At 49.0% G+C, this 15,390-nt stretch overlaps 2 long non-coding RNA genes and 1 pseudogene across 2 annotated transcripts; 1 reads left to right on the forward strand and 2 right to left on the reverse strand.

The window, feature by feature from the left end:
* Nucleotides 1-463: 463 nt before the first annotated feature.
* Nucleotides 464-10,029, reverse strand: LOC144319921 (zinc finger FYVE domain-containing protein 1 pseudogene; annotated as a pseudogene).
* A 2,330-nt stretch (nucleotides 10,030-12,359) lies between these two features.
* LOC144320548 (uncharacterized) lies at nucleotides 12,360-15,295 on the reverse strand. The gene is made up of 3 exons (XR_013386172.1): nucleotides 15,216-15,295; nucleotides 14,721-14,863; nucleotides 12,360-13,503 (listed from the first exon to the last, which is right to left on the reverse strand). It is a non-coding gene; the product is annotated as an uncharacterized LOC144320548 (long non-coding RNA).
* On the forward strand, nucleotides 13,515-14,864 carry LOC144320549 (uncharacterized). Its single transcript, XR_013386173.1, has 2 exons — nucleotides 13,515-14,207; nucleotides 14,433-14,864. It is a non-coding gene; the product is annotated as an uncharacterized LOC144320549 (long non-coding RNA).
* Nucleotides 15,296-15,390: the final 95 nt, after the last annotated feature.

Below are 15,390 nucleotides of genomic sequence, written 5' to 3' on the forward strand. Positions count from 1 at the left end.
CTGGAGGACCCCAGTAGGCTTCCTTCAGGCTCTTCCAAGCAGGAAGTGCATGGGATGCTCACTTCCCCAGGCATCTGTGAGGCATGAAGGGAGAAGGTGAAGAAAGGAGAGGCCTGATGGCAGAAGTGACTAGAGCCACAGTGACTCTGGACCTGGCTCAGTTTTGTGGGTAAGACCTGCTGCCCCTGCCACCTTATCCTTGTGCTGAGGACAGACTGTGATAAGTCTTCACAGCTAGGAGTGACCTAACTATAGTCCATGCTGCTTCCATATGTGTATACCAATATTATTTTTACCTGGAATAAACGCAACAGATTCAGGTTCTTTGCTGTAAATGTTGGCTTTCCTGCCCTGAGGACTCTGCCTTCAGGCCCACCACCAGGCGCATGCTAGCTTGTCATCTGCCCTGCCCACCCTCCCACCCACCATGAGAAAGTGGCCCCATGATGGGCAGAGAGGATGACACACAGCACAAGAGGTGACTGGAAGGAAGGGCCACCTCACAAGACCCCTAACTCTGAGAACCTAAGGAATTGTGAAGGACTCAAAGAGGGAGCTGAGAATCAAGGTCACTGGTTTTTAACTGCAATTGAATCACTCGGACAGGATGATCTTAGTCTCCAGAAGGGACAACCTAGAAATCAAGAGAGCACTCATCATAGGAGCCCTGTCTGCGGGTCTAGTGGCGGTGCCTCAAAAGCTTGCCCCTGAACTCCTTCTGGCCACCGTGGCAGTGTAAGATCTCATAATAAGTTCCTAGCCATGCCAGGCTGGCTGCATCCTCCAACCAAACCTAGTAGTACATCAGTGGCTGTCACCACGGCTCCCATGGTATTCCATTCTGCACACCTTTGCCCATCTTCCAAGAATCCTGCCATCACTGTCCACCTGTGTCCCAGTAGCACCTCACTGGTTTCGTAGCAGTCGTCCCACACCCACTTGGGCAGTGACTGGGTCTTGGATGAACCGCTGTCACAGAAGCCTCCCCATGGGCCCGGCAGTGGTGCTTGGTGTCATTATCTTTAAAGGATGTAGCTCACTCATCGCAGCTCTAGCAGGCAGGGGTGATCTGGTCCATCAGCCAGAAATCATAGCACTGATGGGCCCGTGGCTGAGCTCAGACACCAACGGAGCCACAAAGTTCAACCCATCCAAGAGGTGCCAAGCAACACAGTGGTTGTCTTTCAGAAACGCATCCATTGCAGGCCCCACAGGCACAGTCTCGGTCTGCACTCAAGTATCCACAGGATCTTGGTTTCCAAACTACTATTGCTGGCTATGACAGACCACATCACACTTCGGACATTCGAGCGCATACCCAAACCAGGCACAATTTTTGAGACCCATCCAGGGGGAGCTGGTGGAAGCAGATGTCCTGGGCACTATGCTGGCTTCCTTGCTGTTCTCACAGCAGGCCTTGTGGGTATAAACTCAGTTGGGAGTACCTGCAGTGGCCCCTGACTTCATGAAATACTCCTTTCCTATGATTCCTGTGGTCCTTACATCCAGCCCCACAGCTGAGGCCCCAGGAGGAGCAGGAGAAGTACTCATCTGGAAAATAGGAGTTGTGTGCCATCTGGGCATGGGGTCTCACTGCTGAAGCGATTGGTCGCTCAGTGCCTTTGGGGCTTTGAAGATGGCTCCAGGGTGCCGGGGAGAATGAGTAGCGGTGCAAAGCCTGCTGAAGCCCAGAGAAGTCTGTGAGAGGCTTCTAAGTCTCGTTCCCTTCTAGTGAATGGAATGGAAGGCTTCAGAGAAGCAACCCAGCTTCCAGAACTGGTCTTGGCAAGCTTCTCTGGCACCTTGAAGGCTGATCAGAGCCCAGCAGATGAGTGTGCTCAGTGTCATGGAAAGTGACAATAGCAATGCCCGAGGAGGACAAGGGGACATCCAGGACACAGCAGGCAGGAGTAGCCATGAGCTCCTGGGTGAAGTGCTTCCAATAAGCTTCAGAGGTGTCCCCAAGGCACCCGAAGAGGTCGTTATGCATCCCACCTGCCTGAGTTCGAAGGATGGTGAGGTCTGGGGTGGCCAGGACCCTCGGCAGCAGCTGTGTTGCTTGGTGGGCTGCACCGGAGCCCCAAGGAGCCTGTTCCCTCCTGCTTTGTGGCCTGGGTCCGCACTGCCCATACTCGCACGGTGCAGGGGTCCCAGGCAGGGGAGGTTTTTAAAGGCTTCACGGCCATGAAAGAAAGTATGGTTGAGGTGTGAGACTTTCCATCACCAGTATTTCAGAAAATGGAAACCACCTTCCAGTACTGACCAGGTCTGCAGTCCAATTTCCTAGTTGTCCTCTTCACCAGTGACTGGAATGTGTCTTCTTCTCTTTCCACTTGGAGGAAACTCACAACTTTCCCAGTCGTCTTTTCCTCCTTGTCTCATCCTGCTCTTCTTTCTTCAGGAATCCCTGGACCTTGGTGACATGGTACACAGTAAGGGGGTGTTTCCCTTTGGTACCCCTCACCCCACCATGGTGAGTCCTCTCTTGCGCCCTGAGGCTCAAGTTGATCTTACAGGTCTCCCTGCACCCTCTGCTTCACTCCTGGCCCTGGTGAATGCCCCTTGGGGCCCTTGCTGGGGTCACTAAGGGGTGTGGCCTACTTGGAGTCCTATCAGCTCAGGGTTCCTCAGGTGCTCCCGCCAATGGTGCTCCTTTTCATACAGGAGACACTGCTGCCGCTGTACTCACCACACCAAAGCCAGCTTGGTCAGCCCTGCCACCGGCCTAACTTTCCTGCTACATCAGCTGGGAGTTCAGGCCTTTCTCTGCTGGAGGAGTCTGAGCACTCAGACTCAGATTAGTAAGGAAACCATCCACCGTGCAACCATCCCTGGGCTTTCCCCATGAGTGGAGACAATGGCTTTGAGTCTGAAGCCTGCATGGAATTTCCACAGGGTTCTGAACACCTTAAAACAAAACAAAACAAAACAAAACAGAACAAAACCCTTTGTTATTCTATTAGAATACTCACAAATGTTCAAATTTAAAATTTTCTGCTTCCAAAATTCTTGTATCAGCAGCAATGTTGATTTGGTTTGATCCTCTGTAAGGTGTAGGCAAATAGGTGGTCACAATGAACTTGAAAGGGTCTTTTATGTTTTGGGGAGATCTGATGGGTACACTAAGGTGGGCTTATCAGTTGGGTCTCAGCCACAAGATTTTGGTAATGAAAGAAAGGCATCAGGAGCTTTTCAATATAATCCAATCTCAAGCCAACATTTTGAGGGGACCCAGAGCACCTGGGCAAGGGCCAGGTGGGGTTCGGCAACAGTGGGGCACTGGTGGGGGCAGGGGCTGTTCCTGGGGGCACCAGTGGACCCATCCTCATCCCCATCTCTGTCTCCCTCCTCCTTCACTGCCTCCTGGGCTCCTCCTCCCTTGTTGTCAGTTGGAATCTGCTCATAGGTTTAGTTTTAAACCAGTGATTCAAAGCACAATTTAGCTGTTCCTCTGCAGACTTTAACTTAAAAAAAAAAAAAAATCCACTGGGGGATAATTGTTCACATCCGCCTAATGATGTTTCTATGTGAAAAGACATAATAGAATGTACAATTTTGAGTTACAATAGCTTTCAGTTTATAATTAAAATCAAAAGGGTAAAATTCAAGAATGAAAGAACTAGATACTTCAGAAAGGTATTCTTCATATGAGGACTCAAGGCAACATGTTTTGTTAGCAGTATCAGACTTTGATTTTTTTTCCTGATTTTTTTCTACTTTTGTGCAGGTAAGGTATGGTATGAAGGAGCAGATGTTTTGTGTCCAGCAGGACAATAATTCACTTCCTTATGACTATTTGGCTTCCCCTTGTTTGTGCTGTTCATTGCTAACAGAGGCCCATGATGCTGTCAGTGGGGTCTGAATATATGGTTTGGAGCCAGAAAGCCTTGGGAGAACTGCCAAAGAAATCATTGCCCTGGGCTCACTCAGGCACCTGTTGTCCATGAGGATTCAGAGAAACTCAGCTTTGACTGAACTGCTGTTACTGGCCACAGCCCTTGTTGCCCTGGACCCACAAGGATCTCGGCCATAGGACTGAGAATGCTAATGCTAAGCAGACACCAATGACGGAAGGTCAGGCTTGTGTTGGAAAGAACATAGCTCTAGGGCAAGGCTGGTGAATGAAGAAGGGTAAGGGTGGATAGCTCTGACTGGGGCATGATGGAGAAGTCCAAATGTGCTGACTCCAGTGAAAGACTAACATGGTCTAATCATAGACAGTAGGTGCTCAATGAATGCTTCTTAACTGGATAAATCGGAAGACGTTGGTCAGATGGTCCTGGGTGGGTTGGGCTAGGGAACCATCTGGGGTTGTTAAGGGTCTGTGGAAAGATATATTGCAGCTTGAACCAGGGGGCTTCCGTAGAGGAGCAAGCACCAAGCTACAGTGGTTTTTTTTAATATAAAAGCTGGGCTTGTTTAAGCAAGGTTGGGGTAGAAACTCCTAGTTGCCAACCCAGCATCTACTCTCACCTTTTTCCTTAATAACACAACCCATATTTTAATTCAGGTGGCAATGTGCCCAGTTGAACGATACATTCATCTGCCACATTTACAACTGGGATGGTCATTGAGGTATAAGCTTAAGCTGTTGGGTGGGTCTTCTGTGAAGATTCTCTAAGAGATGCTAGTCTACTGACATACTCCTTTTTTTCCCCTTCCCCCTTCCCCTGTGCCTTCCTGGAATAGGAAGATCAGTGTGATGGCTGGTGCTCTAGCTGCCACATTGGACCATGAATTGAATGTGAAGATGGAAGCTATATGCCAAGAATGGTGAAACAAAAAAATAGAGAGAAACTGGAACCCTGATGACACTATAGCTCCCATACCAGCCAGACTCTAGCCTTCTTTTATGTGGGAGAGAACTAATTTTCTCTCTTGTTGAAACATCTGTTGTTCTTCATTCACCTGGGACATCACAAGCCTAGCAATCCTGAGAAGACTTTTAAGAGGGAAGAATTAGGGTTTTTATTCATTTGGGAGGTTTTTTTTTTGTTTTGTTTTTGTTTTTGTTTTTGTTTTTTTTTGGTGTATTTACTTATGTTTAGTAAGCTATAAGATAAAGGTGATTTAAAATGACAAAATACAGTCTGCTTCTCTAAGCTCAGTCACAAAAAGTAACCAAGGGGTTGTGTATTATCGTGTTACATAATTTTTTGGCTTAAATAAAAATAGGCTTTCTTCTCTCATGTAATTGAGATGTCCAGAGGTCAGGTAGACTTGGGATGAGGTCCGATACTGTAGCTGAACAAAGGAATGAAGTCTCAGTATCTTTGCATGTCAGTGAAGACATTAGTCTCACCTGACCACAAAATCCCTGAAGCTTTTGGCAAAGTCTTCTTGTATCCAGACTGGGTCCCCAAGCCAATCACTGGGGTAGGATGGCTAGGACAATGGAGCCCACTAGATGATCCCCTCAGGGGATTGTAACAAGGTTTTTCCTCCTAACAGAATGGTTGGGGAAGTTTGGGACCTTGCTGGGAGGAAGGCAAAAAAGGGAATGTGGGTGAGGAGGCCACCATGTGTCCTCTACTTCTCCCGGCCATCCTCACCAGCCAGTATTATTTAAAGGAGGTCCAGTTTTTAAAAAGACAAAGGTCTTTTGCTCTCAAATGCGTTTTTGCTAGCCTGGAAGCCAGCAATAGGCTTATTGGTTTGAGATAAGCATAGATTTTCCAGACTACCTTTGCTACTCTTACTTTCATTCATTGATTCAATAGTAAATATTTCTTGGGTGCTAGTTACATGTCGTACACAGCCAGCAGGTTGTGCCCAAGAGGATAGGCACATATTAAGCCATTAGGATTGATGGCACTAGCAGACGTGGATGCTCAGACTCCTTAGGAATGTCAGAAAGCAGGCATGAGGGCATGGGAAATAGGACAGGTAAGTCTTTCTAGTGATAAGGGAAAAGGACTAGCAGTTAGGCATAGGGCGGTGCCCAGAAGGAGCGCACCTGGGCAGCCTGAGTGGCTCAGTGGCTTAGCGCAGCCTTCAGCCCAGCACCTGATCCTGGAGACCTGAGATCGAGTCCCACGTCAGGCTCCCTGCATGGAGCCTGCTTCTCCCTCTGCCTGTGTCTCTGTCTCTCTCTCTCTGTGTGTGTGTGATAAATAAATAAAGCTTAAAAAAAAAAAAAAAGAGCGCACCTATTATAGAGCCATCAGCAAGTTCCCTGGGTAGGTTGAGTTTCGTGAACCTGAGAAAGGGAAGGTTGGGGGGGTTGTGCATATGGAGACTTCAATCTGTGCTTGTTTTGCAGTCTGATCAGGGCTGGCTTGGTGATTAGGGTTCTGGATCTCCCTGGTTTGAAAATCTCTGGAGGGGGGGAGAATGGGTCAATAGTGGTTCCCGGTGTGGGTTTTGGGGGTAAAATGCTAGAAAGTAAGAGTAAATCCCTGACACTCCCAGGAAGAATTTTTCCCAATCTAGCTAATTTGCTGCTCTTCTGACCCTGGAACAGCTTGGGGGTTTTCAGTTTATCATGACACAATTCTTTTTTCCTGCAAGAGTCAGAGAATAGGGCTTCGTAACCCAAATAGTTCGCAGTATGGTATTTGTCTCTATTTAAAATCATCTCCCATGGGGTTCAATTAACAATGTACATGTCAAATTATGTCACACCTATTACTTGCTCTAATTTGGTCAGGCTGGGTCAGGCAGTCCCTGAACTGAAGAGAGCTGCTGGGCTCCCAGCAGACAGCCAGAGCGGCAGTGCCCGAGCTGTCCTTGGCCCAAGCTGCGTCAGGGTGTAACATCCCACTAGGAACTGCCAGGCAGCACTACGTGAAAGGTCAAGCTCATGACGACAGTGCTCGGTGATAAAGCCCCCTTTATCAGAGCTTTGTCCCTGGAGACTGTCGTATGTGGGTCTGAATCCTGGCTCCATCATTCAGTATGTGATCCTGGGCAAGTTCTTTAACCTTTCTGAATCTCATTTGCCACACCTGTAAGGTGGGAATACTCAGAACACCTCATTTATAGGGCTGCAGCTGAGGATTAAATGAGATAATGCATGTAAAATGTTTGGCAGAATGCCTGGCACTTAGTATAAGAACTCCGTGCTAGCTACCAGTAGTAGTAGTAAATTTTTTATCTTGTTCAGTCCCTCAAAACTGGGGCTCCTCCCAAGATGACCCACAGGAAATATTTCACCAGCCCTCCAGAAACTAAGAGTAGACAGGCAGTCCTTTCTGGAGGTTGTGCAGGGTAGCCAGAGAAGCCACAATGGTATTTTGACATCAGAATTATTAAAAAATGTGGCAAGAGCAGCCTTGACCTCTGTGCGGGTACAGAAAGCTTTTATCTCTGTCATGTGTGGCTATTCGACTGTTCTGCAGAGTTCCAAAGAAGCAGATGTAAGGGGGCCGAGTCAGTCATTCTCTCCATTTTAAATAGAGGTAAACTGAGTCAGGGAGCAGTTCACATACCCAAGTACAGTTCTTTCCCCCACTTCTCAAAGGACAAGTGAAACTGTGGTAATTATAGAGCTAGAAGCAGAAGCTACTGCCCAAATGACTTGGGACTGAGGCATCTGGGTCATCTACCACAAAGGAAGCCAATGTAGGGGAAATTATCTGGGGTTACATACACAAAAGCTATGCTTCTTACTCTCTTCCACATCCCAAATCTCTAGAGTAGTGCAGTGGCCCCTTTGTGCGTATATCCAGGAGGTGGGAGACCGCAGGAAAAGCCCTGGATTATATTCAAGAGACCTGTACTCTGACCCCAGTCCTGCCAAACCAGCTGTACGACCTTGGAAAGATTATTTTACCTCAGATTCTCCATCAGAAACGGAAGTGAAGGGTTTGGATGGCATCAGTGTTTCCCAAGCCTGAAAGCTCATGACTGTGCACTGTGTGTGTCCGGGGAAGGGTGGTGGTTGGAGATCTGAAGCCTGGAAATCTGTATTTTGCAAGTGTTCTAGGTGATTCTAAAGAGCAGTCGCCATTGGGAACTCTGGACAGATGCTATCTGAAGTGCCCCAGCTCCAATATTTTCTGACTCCAAACCCCTATTAGCACATTCCACACAATTCCACACAGTTCGGGCCACAGGTGGCCGCTCTCATGGTGAACCTCCATGAAAAAGTCAGTGTGTAAGCCCGGGGAACGGCCAACTCGGCAGAGCATCTGGCTAGGATGGTGTACGGACAAGGTGGCCGCATGTGCTGGGACTTAAGATCTCTGCCTGTTTCTTGGCCTGTTGAGTGTTGGAGGCTTCAACCTGGGCCTGCCAGGGGTCAGCAGTCCTTTGACCCTGACTGTGACCATTCATTGCCCTACTCCAAGGGCCTGGGGCCTTCCCACCATGAGGGTGTGGTCTGGAACCCCGAATACACCTGTCCTGAGACTGAAAAATACGTCAAGAATCCCAACAAGCCGGCCTTGCATCCTTGAGGCTGGCATCCTTCACATGAGCTTTTGAAATCAGTCATGTGTCTCCAGCTGTCCCAGAGTTACAAAAAGTCCCTGTTTTAATGAGGAGCTGTGGAATGCTAAGGCTAAAGCTGCCTTTAGTTCTTTCAAAAGTTTCAATTATGGGTTAATCCTGACATTCTTTGGCTTTACTAAATGGGCAGGAGGCTTTCGTTGGCGGGTGGTGGTGGGAGGGGGGAGGGCAGGAATAAATTCTGGCTCCCAGGTCTGAATTTGATCCAGGAAATGTGTGTCTAGGCATCCTCTGGGTGGCAGAGAGAATAGGGGAGTGGGGATCCATGGCAGGAGCTGTGCTGTGGCCCTTCATGCCTACAAGATACCCTAGAAGGAAGGGGATGCTGCATGGGTGCGTTGGTGGGGTAAAGGGAGGGTGTGCCTTGGCTAATGGGGTTGGCCACCACTTGCTCATGCACATTACTGCCATGCAACAATGAGAGCCTGGCGTTGCGGACGCTTCTGATTCTTGAAAAAAATTCAGAAATCTCGATTTTACCTGAATTCTACTAATTTTAAAATGCCGAAACATTTAGTCTAGAAAATTCTTCAGACCAAGTGAATCATACCATCTAGCCACAGACTGAGACTCTGAGTGGAGAGCCTGGCCTCAGGAACTGATCTAGGTGTTGCTCTAACATTCAGCTTCCAAATAAGCAGAACCCTCAAAGGAGATTCTCAAGTCTTAAGACCTAAATCCACCTCCTACTTGGCAATTTCTATTGTTGGCGGGAAAGAAGGCCCTAGCTATCTGAAGTTCTAGATATTCCCTTTCTCTGCTGCAGTGTAACACCCTACTGCAGTGCCATGGATCTATAGCCTGTACCTTCCCTCTCCCTCTGTCTGCCCTTCCTCCCAGGAACCCCCCAGTAACAGAGAACCCACTCCCTGGACCACGTCAGGTGGGTGGGACACCCAGTATACAGGCTATATCACTGTCTCCATTCCCATGCCAGGAAAAATTCAAACCCAATGAACAGAGGAGTACCTTATGGACAACCTTGAGCTATCAACTTATTTTTTAGAGGCAAAGTGCCTGTGTACTTTGGTACTCTATCAGAAACAACTTACTCATGACACATGTTATAGAGGATGAGTAGTGGCTCTAGAATTTCTATAGAGGAAAGTCTTGAAGGTAGCTTTTGTTTGGAAGCAAGGAATAGCCCAAAGGACTTTTCCTAAAACTACAATCTATATTAAACTCTCTTTGTACTTAAATTGCACATTTATTTAAAAAAACAAAGAAAACCTCCAGAAGCCCTGTCACCGTCATTGGTCAGGACATACACAAAGGCGACAAGATAGGGAGAGACATACCCCTGCTTCTACATGGGGAGGGGAATGGGCAGGACGAGGTCCCAGAACAATCCAGGTACAACATAAGCCCCACAGCTCAAGAAAATATTCAAATTGGAGGTTGAACATTTGAGCCTAGTTCCTGAAAATGTCCTGGATGAAAAGGATGCATTCTTACCAACAGGCTGAGCCATTCTGGACGAAACCAAACTTGCTCCTTGGCAAAGGTCAGTGGTAATGCCAGAATGTCCCAGACACCTGCTCCCATGGGCTTCTTCCGCCAGGCAGCCAGATGGCTCATTATGACCAACATGCAGCCCTCCAGGCCTGGTGCCCTGGCTTGTTGGCAACAGATGGCCTGGGGGACAGGGACTTAACCCCATCGCTCAGACTGTATCCCAGGGGATCCTGTCCATGGTCCCCTTCTTAGGATCAGCCAACTCAAGGACACCAGGGAAAATGTTCTTAGCATTTACTTCAGAATAACTTTCAAACTCTAGAAAAGTAACATAAAATGTAATACTCCTGACTTGCCAGGAAGTGGTCAAATTCTCTCTGTCACCATAATGCCACTATTTGGTATTATTTCAAGTAAGTGATCCATGTATAACGCAGAGGGTTTCAATATTTAAAAATAAACAGGCCATTGACCCTTCACTAAATTGGTGGCTGTCATCACACTTAATGACTGCCTCACGAGCACATCATTCCCTTCTGGAAAATCAGTCATCAGTGACTGGCAAGAAATCACACTGTTCTTGTTTAAAATTTATCTATTAATGGAAGGATTGACTTTACTTTTTTCCTTCGACTTTTTAAACAGTAGTAATTCAACACGGAAAGAAATGTGGTGTTTGTAGCTTATGTTTCTCCCCGGGGAACGAAGAGATCTCATAGGACATACACGCGGGTGTGAACCTGCCTTCACAGTTATGCACTATTAGTATTTTTTAGTTGGAGCATGTCTGAGGGATCAGGGGTCAAGAAAGCCATTTCAGCAGGGTGGTCCCCAACTGCGGCTTCCTCTGTCCTCAGCCACCGCCTTGCAGTCACCCTTGGGTGTGTTGCTGCCATCTGCCTCACTCAGCTCCCCACAGCACTTCCTCTACCACCGCCGCCGCCCCCACCCTCAGGGCAGGGAGGCCAGGAAACCCGGCCCCAGCAGAGGCTCCCAGCTGAGCATCCTCAAGGCCCCTGAGCAGGGCAGAGGCAGCCAGTGACATCAAGGACAGGAGGAGGGCTCTGGGAGGGGCTTGTGGCCGCTTGGCTGGACGATCATCTATCTTTTAACTTTTCATCTTGGTTTAGAACGCTGTTGGATTTCTTGGTCTCAAGCGCCTTCATCAGTCTGCAGGTCTCCTGGTTTGCTCTGTGTGAGTCTGCTAAACACAGATGAGAAGATGACAGATGAGACATGAGTTTTGGTAACATCAGTTCCTGGTGATAGGAGACGTAGATGATATGTGGGTACTCTTTCAACATGCATTTAGCCTGTTTAAGAATCAAAACTCACCTAAGTAAATTTCAAGATCTAATTGGCTTTATTCAACAATTTGTGAAACAGGCAGTGTCCCATCTAACAAATAGGAGGGTGCTCTGAGGAGCTGTACAAAATGGAAGGTTTTTATAGGCAGGAAAGGGACAGGACAAAGAAGTTATTAGTGAAAGAGAAGAAAGGATTGATTCAGACAAGGTCATCTTCCCTTAGGGGTAAGGGCAGGGGTCTTGGCAGATGCCCTCACTAGTGCTGATCAGGAAAACACAGGCTGATTGGTTTAAAATCCACTCCTGGGAAAAAAGACTGAAACTGTAATAAGGTTAGGTGCTAAGTCTAGAGTTGGACTTAACATAAGTGACTCCATTTTGGATCTGTAGTTTCTTTTTTTTTTTTTTTAAGATTTACTTATTTATTTTAGAGAGAGTGAGAGAGCACGGGGAGGAGCAGAGAGAAAGAGAGAATCTTAAGCAGACAGACTCCCTGCTCAGCTTGGATCCCGCCAGTGAGGGGCTTGATCTCATGACCCTGAGATCGTGATCTGAGCCAAAATCAAGAGTCAGGCACTTAACCAACTGAGCCACCCAGGCACCCCTCTGTCGTTTCTTTTTTTTTTTTTTCCCTTTGTTTCTTTTTTTAACAAGCCTAAACACTTGTACAAACAGCATATTGAGAGCAGAAACTGACTTTAATTTCTTCTCTTAGGTAATGACAGTAAGTGTTCTCAGGCAATTTGTGTTTTTTGCATTCCTATTTTCCAGCCACTACTGCAAGACCATGAAATTCAATATCAGAAAGGGACCTGAACTGAATGTGAAAGACATTCTGGCTAGCAAGTACAAACCAAATTAGTCTTCTTCTCATGGGTAGGGTCCCTATAAGCAGGGGAAAGAAACAGCCTCCTAAGGCAGGGCAAGCAGCATGGAGCCATGGGCTACACATGGTCTATATTTTCTTGGAATCAAAGGTCCTTCAAAAACCGGCTGGGAACATTAAGGTGTTTTTAATTAAAATAACCACAAACCCCTACTGTGGAATAGCATGCAAAAATCAGAGAGCCCGCCCCACCCCCCACTTGGAATCCCTCCTCCACCTGTGTCTCCTAGTGGAAAGGGGGCTGCTGCTCAGGACCAGGGATGGGGGGGGGGGCGGATACAGTGGTGGGGAGGCAGGAGGGAGCAGGGACAGTCCGAGCTGCGGGTGGGAGGAAGGGCAGAGGCACTAGAGAAGCTAAGTCCCTGTCAGGCAGAGGTATTACTGTGGAGGTCTGGAGGGCCCTAGGTTAGAGGGGGAAGCACAGAAATGCTTTGGGGAACACTGAACTTCAGCAGGGCTTCACGTTTCAGTAGTGGGGGAGAGGCAATTGCTTGGAACTGCAGATTTGGAGAAGGCCTGTCTTTGAAGCAAACCCAGGGTCCTCTCAGTGGGGGCTTGTCTGCTGTGAAGTTCTCCTCCCCTCTCCTAGGGAAGTGGGGAGGCTTGCAAGTGACTGAAGCAGAGAAGTTGCGTAGAAGAGAAAGAGCCCAAAGAGGTACCTTCTGTCCCCCAGTACGTCACCGCCAGCCACCCAGCAGGAAGCTCTGCTGAGTAACTTTGGTTTTAGTTGGAAATCTTTGGTCATGTTCCCGTTCACTCAACAGTGTGGGGGAGTGTGGTTAGATTTCCTCCTTCCTTGGGGCCGGACAGGGACGGTGGGGTGGGGGCATGAAGCAATGGGTAAGTGGTGTTTGCCTGCGGAACATGACACTGGAGATTTTAGAGAAGGGATCCACCCAGTCCTCCTGACTTGTGGCTTTAATTATCCAGTTAGTCATTGGTTTACTGTCATCCAAGTTTAATAAGCTTGACTGTGACCTGTGAGCAAAAAAGGTTGGACAGGTGGGGGGTGGGGGTGGGGCTAGAAAAGCCATTCTGGGCTGTCCTGAACGAAGGCTGAGGCTGGATTCACAGAGCCCACCAGCCCTGGGGGAGTGGGACTGCCTTCCTTTTCTTTTCTTTCTTTGCAGCAGTGATCTCGAACACGGGGTCCCAGGCACCGACCAGGCCAGCTAAACAGGAAAAATTTAAGAACCAACAGCTTCTAACTAATTGCTCAGAGGGAAGTTTCGCGGGTACAGAGCACCTTAGGAAAGCAGAACCTGATTTACAAGCCAGGGAGGGTGTGGGTGAGGTGCTGGGATCCTGACTGCTCACCTAGTTTTTACAGGAAGCAGCAGATCCCCTTGGCCCTGGCCCCTTGCCCGGGCCCTGGAGGAACGAGTGTGTTTGAGTGGCATCCTCCTGGAGGGGGATAAGTAACGTTTTGTCCCCCTGACCTTGGAGCAAGGCCTGAAGTTCAGAATGCACAGGGCCTGCTTCCATTTTGAGAAACCTGATCCTTTCGACCTGAACACACTGCTCTTTGTGTTTTGCACAACAGGACAGTCCTGCTCCTAGTTCAGCTCAGCCAATGTTCTGGCTTCCAACTTCCCTCCTGAGCACCTGGTGGCTGTCGGTTTACTGTGGTTTACTGTGCCTCACTGCCGTGATATCTGCCTAGGCTTCCATTTCCAGCATCTCACCAGAGCTTTCTACACAGAAGCTGCCAGGCCAGCAGGAGAGGAGACCTCCAATCCATCTGTCAGCATTTGAATAATTTCATCCACACATACTTCTCTTCCAACCACCGGGACTATTTTAGTTTCCCTGAACCATGCAAGCCAAAGGCGCCTGTCAGCCTGCTCCCTCTCAGAAGCAGGACACATTCCCCGTGAGTGCTCCAGGAGCCCCAGCACACTGGTTTCTTTGTGAGGTCATCTTTGCAGTGGTTTCCGGCTACTCTGGCCTCCTTCCTGGTAGCTTCACACATTCTGGTTTGCCAGAGTTCAATTCAGTAAGAACATAAGGGCCTTCGGAGGGCTCAACCCTCTGCTGCACGTGGTGGAAGATATAAAAGTCACCACAGGGCCTTTTGGGGGATATAGTGTAGTCAAGAGTCATCCAAGGTGTGTCCCAAAGAGAAAGAATTCCATTGTCAGATTGGGGAATTTTGGTAATTCAAAACACACATTTATATATTAAAGGTTCTAAGAAGTCCTGTCCTAAAGAAATCTTGTTCCCCAGTTTTAATCTACCATTTCCCCAACCCTGCATAATATTGACCATGAAACTTTGTATCACAACTGCTACATTTCAAGGAACTAATTCATGTTTTTTGTAATATATTTTAGGAAATGATGGAGCAATGGTTTGCAACCTAAGGAGGCACCTCAATCTCAAGAGTATATGATACAGGTGGGGGCATTTGGGGCTGTCACAAAGATGGGGAGGTGCTCTGGGCATTTACTGCACTGGGGCTAGCAAGGCCAAACCCCTCGCGGGGCAGCCCAGCCTGTCCTCACTGGGCCTGGGAGATTGTCCTGCCCCAAATACCACAGCGCTCGTCTCCCCCACTGAGAAGCAGTGGTTGGACAAATGCTCAGCATCTTCTTTAAAACCCTCTCCGCGGGCCCAAGCACCTCCTTGCTAACTTCCTGGCCTCCAGATTCCTAGGTTCCTTGGTTGGCATGCCTGCGAGGCTCCTGCGGGTCTTCAGGGAGTCTGGTCTGAGCTGGCGTCCACAGAGGCTCCCAGAGGGCAGGGCTCCCTGGTTCCGTCTACTCTGGAGATGAGAGAAAGGGATGTGCTCAGGGGCCCTGGGCCGGGTAGAAGGTGCGCCCACCTGCAAGTCCTCTCCCCTCACCCGGCAGAGAAAAGGGTGCCTCGGGGCTGCGGCCTCAGTGAAAACACCTGGCGCTCAGCCCGGGTCGGGGACCTGAGAGACCCAGAGAATGGCCCCACGGCACCCCCACCCGCATCCCGCCCGTCCTGCTGGAGTGAAGCCGCGAGGAGACGCGGACGTCCCCGCGGGCAGCTCCAAATCCAGGCCTTGGCGGTGCCCCCGCTTCTGTCAAAACAGAAAACGCCCCTGGCGACCGGCAAGTGTGGCCTGAAACTGCAGAGTGTGTGTTTACCAAAACGGGGGTGGCTCATTGACAGTCGCCCGGCGGGAGCTGGCCCGGCGCCCGCGAGGGGGGGGTCGAGGGGGGGGAACAGGGGGAAGGGAGCAGGGGGGCAGGGGGTAGAAGGGGCGGGGGTGGGGAGGAGAACGGGGGTAGAAGGGGCGGGGCGGGGGTGGGGAGGAGAACG

The sequence above is a fragment of the Canis aureus genome, chromosome 9, assembly GCF_053574225.1.
Source record: "Canis aureus isolate CA01 chromosome 9, VMU_Caureus_v.1.0, whole genome shotgun sequence".
NCBI classification, from domain to species: domain Eukaryota; kingdom Metazoa; phylum Chordata; class Mammalia; order Carnivora; family Canidae; genus Canis; species Canis aureus.